Below are 10,092 nucleotides of genomic sequence, written 5' to 3'. Positions count from 1 at the left end.
TCATATAAACCCCCATTTTTGTAAATAAAAAGTAGTATTTGATGAAACAAAAACATTTATATTTTCTATTTCTTCCAACAAAAGCCTATTTTTTTGCCCTATTAGGTGCTATTTTTTATTTTTTCCCCATGTTCAATGTCCATTTTATCTAATAAAACTACATTTATATTAAAAAATACATATATTTTAATTTTTTGGTGTGTCTTTTGTGAATTTTCTGTAAAAAATATTATTTTTTTGTACTAAAGAATGTTTTTTTTTTTTTGTTTCTTAGATTATTTTTCTTTAATTTTTTATATTTTTGTGGGTTATTCTTATGAAAACTAGGCCTTTTTTTATAACAAATACTTGTTTATCTAAATATTTTTCAAATTTATTCAAATAAACCCTCATTTTTGTAATTAAAAAGTAGTATTTGATGAAACAAAAACATTTATATTTTCTATTTTTTCAACAAAAACCTAATTTATTTGTCCTATTAGGTGTTATTTTTCATTTTTCCCCATGTTCAATGTCCATTTTATCTAATACACCTATATATATAAAAAAATACATATATTTTAATTTTTGTGTGTCTTTTGTGAATTTTCTGTAAAAATTATTTTTTTTGTACTAAAGAATGTTTTTTTTTTTTCATTTTTTTTGGGCTATTTTTCTTCAATTTTTCAATATTTTTTGTGAGTTATTCTTATAAAAACTAAGTTCTTATATAAAAAATACTTGTTTATCTAAATATTTTTTTAAATTTATTCATATAAACCCTCATTTTTGTAATTAAAAAGTAGTATTTGATGAAACAAAAACATTTATATTTTCTATTTTTTCAACAAAAACCTAATTTATTCGTCCTATTAGGTGTTAGTTTTATTTTTTCCCCATGTTCAATGTCCATTTTATCTAATAAAACTATATTTATATTAAAAAATACATATATTTTAATTTTTTTTTGTGTGTCTTCTGTGAATTTTCTGTAAAAAATATTATTTTTTGTACTAAAGAATTTTTTTTTTTAATTTTTGGGGCTATTTTTCTTCAATTTTTAATATTTTTTGTGGGTTATTCTTATAAAAACTAAGTTTTTATATAAAAAATACTTATTATCTAAATATTTTTTAAATTTATTCATATAAACCCTCATTTTTGTAATTAAAAAGTTAGTATTTGATGAAACAAAAACATTTATATTTTCTATTTTTTCAACAAAAACCAAATTCATTTGTCATAACAAATGCTATTTTTTATTTTTTTCCTGTTAAATGTCCATTTTACCCAATAAAACTACATTTATATCATAAAATACACATATTTTGATTTTTTAAATATTTTTTCTTATTTTTCAATAGTTTTCTATGTCACATTATTAACTAGAATTCAATATTATGAACCCAAACGTTAATATTATTAACTAAAATGTAATTTTATGAAAAAAGATAATACAAATGTTAACCACAAAAAAGTTAACCGAAATGGTAATATTATTAACAAAAAAAGCATGTTATGAACTTCATTGGTAATATTATGAACATTTTTTATTGGTTTTCCAAAGTTTTATTAATTGATTTTGTTGAAATTTTATTGAAATTTACGCATTTTTTCAATTAAAAAATAATTGTCGGGAATTTGAAAAATTATGAGCAGGTTAATAAAAAAATAGATTGATAACGCCCATGAATATATATTTAAAACAAATAATAATCGTTTTCTATGACATATAAAAGATTTTTTGCGGTGACTAATGTATTTATTAATAGTATTACAAAAAATAATTTAAGAGTGTTACACAAAAAGCATAACCACGCAAAATATTATCTTAACTTTTTGGAATTCTGTTAAATTTTAATAACTTTTAAATAATTATTTTATTGTTACTGTTATTCAGTTATATGTAATAGTATCTGTACTGTACATCTGTATATGTATATAAACCCCAGAATATGAACTACAATACATCATTAGACTTCTAATTTACGACCAAGTAACATATAGTTGATAGCTAAATATTTTAGTAATGGAGGATCATAATTCTCCGGTTATTGGTATTGACCTGGGAACTACTTATTCGTGTGTTGCTGTTTTTCAAAATGAAAAAGTTGAAATTATTGCTAATGACCAAGGAAATAGAACCACTCCTTCTTATGTTGCATTCAATGACACCGAAAGACTTATTGGGGAAGCGGAAAAAATCAATGTGCTTTGAATCCAAAAAATACCATTTTTGATGTAAAAAGGTTAATGGGCAGAAATTATATAGATGATTGTGTTCAACGAGTAATTAAAATCTTACCCTATGAAATTATTCACGAAGAGAATAAACCGAAAATACAAGTCGAACATAAAAAAGAGAAAAAGTTGTTAACCCCGGAAGAAGTATCTTTTATGATATTATAAAAAATGAAAAAAATTGCAGAAAATTATTTGGGACGAAATATAAATAAAGCTGTTATTACAGTTCCGGCTTATTTTAACGATTCTCAGCGACAGGCTACCAAAGATGCTGGGACCATCGCTGGACTTGATGTTATTCGAATAATTAATGAACCCACAGCCGCCGCCATCGCTTATGGATTAAATAATGATACAAAAGAACAAAACGTTTTAATATTTGATTTGGGTGGGTGGACTTTTGATGTATCTATATTGAATATTAGTAATGATGGCATTTTTGAAGTTATATCAACAGCAGGAGATACTCAACTTGGGGAGAAGATTTTGATAGTATTTTATAAGATTATTTCATTCGAAAATTCAACAAAAAATATAAAAAAGATTTAAGCAATAATAAAAGATCATTAAGGCGTCTTTGTTCTGCCAGTGAAACTGCTAAATGAACTTTATCTTCATCTACACAAGCGACAATCGAAATTGATTCGTTATATGAGGGAATTGATTTTCATACTACCATTACTCGCGCTAAATTTGAAAATTTGTGTGGGAGTTTATTCAAAAACACTCTAGTGCCAGTTGAAAGGGCGTTAATTGATGCTAAGCTCGATAAGAGTGACATCGATGAAATTGTTTTGGTTGGAGGTTCTACGCGTATTCCAAAAATACAAAACCTCCTTCAAACTTTTTTTAAAGAAGAATTTGAATAAGTCGATTAATCCAGATGAGGCTGTAGCCTATGGTGCTGCCATTCAAGCTGCCATTCTCAGTGGAGATAAATCTGATAAGATCAAAGATTTATTATTACTGGATGTGACTCCCCTTTCATTAGGTATTGAAACTGCCGGTAATATTATGACTACCTTGATTTAAAGGAACACGACAATTCCTACTAGCAAATTTGAAAACTTCACTACATATAGTGATAACCAAGAATGTGTTAATATTAAAATATATGAAGGAGAAAGAACTAAAACTAAAGATAATAATTATTTGGGGGGGTTTCAATTAAATAATATACCCCAGGCATCCAAGGGTATACCTAAAATTAAGGTTACATTTGATATTGATGCCAATGGGATATTAAATGTGTCAGCAACCGAAGAATCTTCCGGCAAATCAGAAAAAATTACTATAACTAATGACTCGGGAAGATTAAACAAAGAAGAGGTAGATCGAATGATCAAAGAGGCTGAAATGTATGCTGCTCAAGACCGGGAATTAAGAAACGATATAGAAGCTAAATGTAAATTAGAATCATATTGCTTAGAAATATAAAATAATATTATAAATAATAACAGTAGTAATACAGATATATTTAAATCAAAATTAGAAAGTACTCTCAAGTGGGTTGATGAAACCCCCTCTGCTAAACAAAAAGATTATGAAAATAAATTAAAAGAAATAAAAAAGGATTATGAACATATACTTGGGGGAAATGAATCAAATTTACATAATAATCAATTCCACCCAACCATTGAAGAAGTTGACTGATAAACCGAGAAGGGTTTTCATAATTTAGGAGTGTTACACAAAAAACATAACCACGCAAAATATTATCTTAACTTTTTGGAATTTTGTTAAATTTTAATAACTTTTAAATAATTATTTTATTGTTACTGTTATTCAGTTATATGTAATATTAGCTGTACTGTAGGTCTGTACAGTACATATTACATATTATTTATTAAAAAATTAATAATTTCAAAAGTTACCAAGAAGGAATAAATATCCCAATAGATCTTTTAAAATGTAGTTTCCCGTTCTGGATACACCAACAATATCTATTTTCTCATTATTATTTAGATGTCGATAAAGCAGATGTCCCTTTTGATTTAAAATATATAAATGTATATGCCACTGATCGACTATATTATCTACACCACAAAGAATCGCCATTTTATAAAAATGTAAATGAGTGTGTAATGGTTGGAAGAATGAATGATTTAAAAAATAAGAAGTTGGTATTGTATTTCTATATGCACGGAGCTACATGGAATGATGGACTTGAAAACAAAGGGTATATTTTTTGGGCAAGAGACCCTAATTTATTGCTTCAAGTTATTTACATTGAAAATGAGCTGAGGCAAACTGTTTATAATAACCTGAAATTAGATAACACTGGGGTAATGACGCTAAAGCCATATCCTAGAGCAATCCATTATAGATATAGAAGCAACTGCAATCACATTGCCTATACAGATGAATTTGAAAATGCTATAAAGGGTATTGATTTCAATGTTGAGTTTGATTACATATATAATCCTATTGAAGGTGATGATCTAACTCAATTTAAATTTGATGTAGGAAACATTGATAGAGTATATTACTTGAAGAAAGGCGGAAAGGGGGAAGTTGTCATGTTTGCGAGACTAGACCCGCGTTTATTTGTCTATATATATATATATATATTAATCAAACCACGAAGACGATGTTTATTTCTAAATTTCGAGAGGCATTTATCAATACTATTGTAAAAATGAATCCTGATAATGAAATAAAACAAACCATTGTAGATGCAGTAAACAGCGATACTATTTTAGTATAAATAATTTTCATAATAAAAAAAGATGGACCCCAAAACAATTAATTTTCCTATTGATTTCATATCATCACAAGGTGAAATTCAGTTATTATTTAATTGGAAAATGTTCTATAAATTAAAATCTTGTAAAGAATACCCAGCCATTTATGTTTTCCCGAATTTTTTATTAATTCTATATTTTCTATTTTAAGATGGTACTCACATGAAAACAATGATAACCTATTATTATTATTAGAAATTAAAAATCAAATTAAAAGATTTTTTGAAATGTTAGAGGTTTTAGTAAACACAATAATTAACAACGAAAGCTATAAAGTTCAGGTTAAGAGTCCCCAACAAATTGAAAAACAGTTACGGGAAATTGTTTTCTTGACTAAGAAGAATAATAATAACAACAACAATCCCCAGGATATAGAAAATAAAAAAAAAACAGAAATTGAACACCTTTTCTTGCAATGGTATCTAGAAAATGAAAGTAGTCAACATAATTACCCACAAATTTTATTCACAAAAAATCTCGAATTCAACAAAGTGAACACACTCAAAGAATTATCCAAAACTTTATATAACACAGGATGCTATGATACAATAAAAGAGATTTCATTAATTCCTCCACATTCAATTCACTATGTTAATCAAACGGTTTTTTCTAACTATTCAAAGTTGCCCCCTGAATTATATGGACCGGCAAGTTGGGGACCAATATATAGGAATATTTTTCATGCCTTTTCAATAAATGCTGCAAACAATAAAAATTCTAAAACTAATTGTTTACCAGAGCATTTATATGCATTTATTCACATACTTCCACTTTTGATTCCTTGTCCTATTTGTATAAAACAATATTATACCATTATTCAACCTAGTAAAATTAAGCCGGCGATATCTATATCACAATATGGAAATTTATATGAAAAAATTCATACAAGTATATCTAATGGAAAGTTAGTGTGAATTTTTTAAAATAGAAAATTATTTGTATAATGTGTACAGTATATTAACTATATATACACATAAAAGGTTTTATTATTAATTAGAAAAATTCAGGGCGTATGCAATAGTATTCAAAATTTTTATGTGGGTATTTAGTACGTTGAGTTTACAGAGACCCATTATAATGATTTGATTTTCTGGTGAATATTCATCGAGTATATCAATAATAACATTATATTTTTTTCTTAAATTATTAATTTTTTTTCCACGTTTACCAATGATAAATTTATAATAATCTGAATAGCCATAAATTAATCTTTGATGTATTTGTTTTAGGTCGCAATTTTCATTTATGGGCATGATATACGAAGAAAAAGATGAGGTAGATAAAAAGGATGGTGATGGTGTATTATATAAAAATAAAGGATTATTATAAAAAATATCAATTGTATTATCATTATTATTATTAATATTATTTTCAGATGAACAAATATTATCCATTTTTTCAATTAGACTAGTAATCTTGATTTTCAGTTCTCGTATTTGAAAATGTAAGTTATTCAGTTCATTTATATTATATTTTATATGTTGTCTATAATCACAATTTAATTTTCTAAAACAATTATTATTATTATTATTATTATTATTATTATGATTATTATTATTATTATTATTATTATTATTATTATTATTATTATTATTATTATAATTGTTGCCGTTATTGTTGTTTTCCTCTCCTATTTTATCATCATCATTGAGATACTTAGTGTTTTGTTTTAAATTTCCATTTTGGTATTCAAGGTTAATATAATTATCACCATTAATACTACTACTACTACTACTACTACTACTACTACTATTACTACTATTATCATTTACAAAATTTAATTTTGATTTAGTAGTCATGTTTTTTTTTAGAATGTGTGACTTATCTAAAAAGATTTGCTCTTAGGATTTGAAAAAGAATATATAACAAGGTATATATGTGTGTGTGCATGATATACACATATATTTATATAAAATTTAAAAACGACAATTTTTTTTTTATAAAATAATTAAAAAAAATGACCCAAAGAGAAAACCAAAAAAAAAAAAGAAAAAGATATTCTTCAATCAAAAACGAAATTATTATTTCAAACGAAAAAAATATAAACCCACAAAAATATATATCTGATACCCTTTTAGTGGGATCAACAAACGAAGAAAAGAAAATGATATCTAATAATGGAGCGGAGAACCTAAGAGTTCGAATTGATATTCTTGAAATGAGAATGGATAAAATATTCAGAGTACTAGGTCCTATGAATAGTATAAAAGCCACACCAGTTGCTTCGTTAATATATTCAGATTAAAAAAAATGTCACGATTATGTAACTGCCATTTATAATAATTGGATTGAATATTTTTCATATATGGCATTTAGTAATAAAAGTAAAGAACTGAAATTTGAAGATTTTTTTAGAAATATCAATAAATTTATTTTTGAAAATTACTTTTCTAAATATGATATTACAATAAAATCTTTGTTTAATTTACACGATTTAACAGACAAAGAACGTAATATATTGTCGTGGAATAGATACCCAAATACGTGGGAATTAAAGGATGCCAAAAACAAAGAACACATCTCCGCATTTATAAACAAAGATGCAATTTATATATATTATTTTCCAGAAGAAATTATAGGAATTTGTAACTCTTCGACGACTACTACTACTACTACTACTACTACTACTACTACTACTACTACTACTACTACTACTAATAATAATAATAATAATAATAATAATAATAATAATAATAATAATAACATTGACATACAACTGAAAAATAAATCTTTGTTTCCAGGATTATCTACATCAAATAGCATCGTAGATCAAATTAAAAATAAAGCAATTAATATCCATTTATCAGAAAAAAATAAATTGATTAATACAGATCACCGTTTTGTTGTTTTGGGTGCCGAGAGACCCCTATTCAATACTACAGTAAATATTTTGTGTTTAAATGCATTAAATGATACTTTATATAAAATAGGACCTACTGTATTAAATATAACTATAGTTATATTTCATGCCATGTTACACTTGAAATGTTTCGCCGAGGAAAATGATTATTGTTATGGACATAATATAAAATTTTTACAACAATTTATTTATTACACCCCCTCAGTATTACTTGGACATCCATTTTTCCCTCCAGTTACTACTATTATATACGGAAAAGATGTAATTTCTAAATAAATTTCAACTTTGATAACATGATTCATTTTAAGTCTCATAAAAAATCAATAGCAGCAACTAAAGTTCTCAACTCTTTTATATTGAATTTTGTATATAATAACGGCGAAAATTTTGTTAAGAAAATACTTGATTTGTCCATTGACGCATAATATAATATAGAACATATACTTTCAATCAATAATAATTTTTTTTCAGGGGAGTAGCTCATTGCGATACTGTATTATTGTTATCTGTATTTTGTTTATAAAATCTGACAACAATTTCCAATAGATCCAATCATGGAAGAAAAGTCGTTGTTTTCTGCATGGAATTTAGCAGTTAATTCGTGTATTATTTTTTTTTCTCTCTGATGGGTGAATCATAAAACCAAAATTGTAATCACTACCAAAAAATATAAAATGTAATATAACATATAATATCATTTGATCAATATCAAATTTAAGGCCACATAATAAACTATATAGATTTGATATAAAAGGCCTACTATATGTGTCACTGTTTTTACTTTTACTTAATGTGGGGGTTACTATAGCTACATTTTTTATTTGTCTTAAAACGAGCATGGCCATTACATCCGAGTCAGATGAAAGTATAACATTTGTTTCATTCCCTCAGAATTTCTGAGTAAATTTGATTAGCTCCACTTCCCCTTCTCCTCTTTTAGAATATTCAATATGATAGTTACTATCTAATGAAAAATTATAGGGATACGATAAAGAAATAAGTTTTTCTTTTAATAAATGAAAAATATATTCATGGAGTTCATTCTTTTCTGATAAAGTCAACAAACTATAATCATCCTTTTTTTCTCTTTTTTTCTGTTTTTGATGATTGGAGATGATCCATCCACGGCAAGAAAAAATAGACAGCATCGTTAATGATTTCTTCTTTCCTAAAAGATTCATGAAATGAGCAAATCTGTTCTATATAATATATGATACTATTAACTACACCAGTTGCATTACATTTTTTATATCAATTTTATCATCATCTAACAACGCATTTTTGTCTGGTCTTTTAACGTGTGCATGTAAAAATATGGCTCCATCAACACCAATACTATTTAGTTTCCCTCCATGCGATTGACAATGATTATCATTATTATTTTTGTATTTTGTTAGTAATGGTTGCCGAGCATTATTATCTTGAATTTTATTTGTAAGAAACGGAACTCCCATTATCTAACTAGTGAAAATGATATATATATATATATATATATATATATATATATATATATATATATATATATATATATATATATATATATATATATTTAAAGTTTTTAAAGTTTAATATAAAATATAAAAAATGAGAACTGTATCCAAAATGGTCCTATCTGATGCATTATTCGTGACAATGATATTTTTATCATTGGTGTTATTGGTTATATCTATATTAAAGATTTTGAAAAAACAATATAATATTTACATAAGTGACCAAAAAATGTTATTTATCGAAATTATAGTGTTAATTGGACTAATACTATTAGAAATAGCTAGTGTATATTTAAAATATTATAATTATAATGATAAATTGAATCAAACAACCTATATTAGAAATAATCTTAATATTGATGATGATATCACTTAATTATGTTTCTACATATTATACTTTTATCAGTTTTTTATCAGAGTTCTTCTTCATCATCATCATCATCATTATTATTATAGTTTTCCTTTTCTTCGAGTAGGGCAATGTTGGTTCTATCATTTTTTCCTTCTAAAGACGCATTCGCCTTTTCTAATTTAAATTGGTTTTCTTGTTGATCTTTTTGTTGATTTTCAATCTTAGGTATTTTTATTGGAATTTCTTCTTCTTCGTCTTCTTTGGTTTTTTCTATTTTCCTTTTATTAGCCCTTCTGCTTCTAGCAAGCCCACCACCATGATCATCATCTAATAATACTTCTTCTTTTTCGGTTATTTCCATTTTGAGGTCGTCCAGAGTATAAAATTGGATTTTATCATTTTCCATATCTACTAATTGTGTTG

The 10,092-nt window shown here is 25.6% G+C and overlaps 1 pseudogene; it reads left to right on the top strand.

The window, feature by feature from the left end:
• Positions 1-2,008: 2,008 nt before the first annotated feature.
• Positions 2,009-3,876, top strand: LOC137626754 (heat shock 70 kDa protein-like; annotated as a pseudogene).
• Positions 3,877-10,092: the final 6,216 nt, after the last annotated feature.

Source organism: Palaemon carinicauda, chromosome 34 (genome assembly GCF_036898095.1).
Source record: "Palaemon carinicauda isolate YSFRI2023 chromosome 34, ASM3689809v2, whole genome shotgun sequence".
Taxonomy (NCBI): Eukaryota; Metazoa; Arthropoda; class Malacostraca; order Decapoda; family Palaemonidae; genus Palaemon; species Palaemon carinicauda.
Note: the sequence above shows the minus strand (reverse complement) of the source record. Positions and strands in the feature narration are given on the sequence as shown.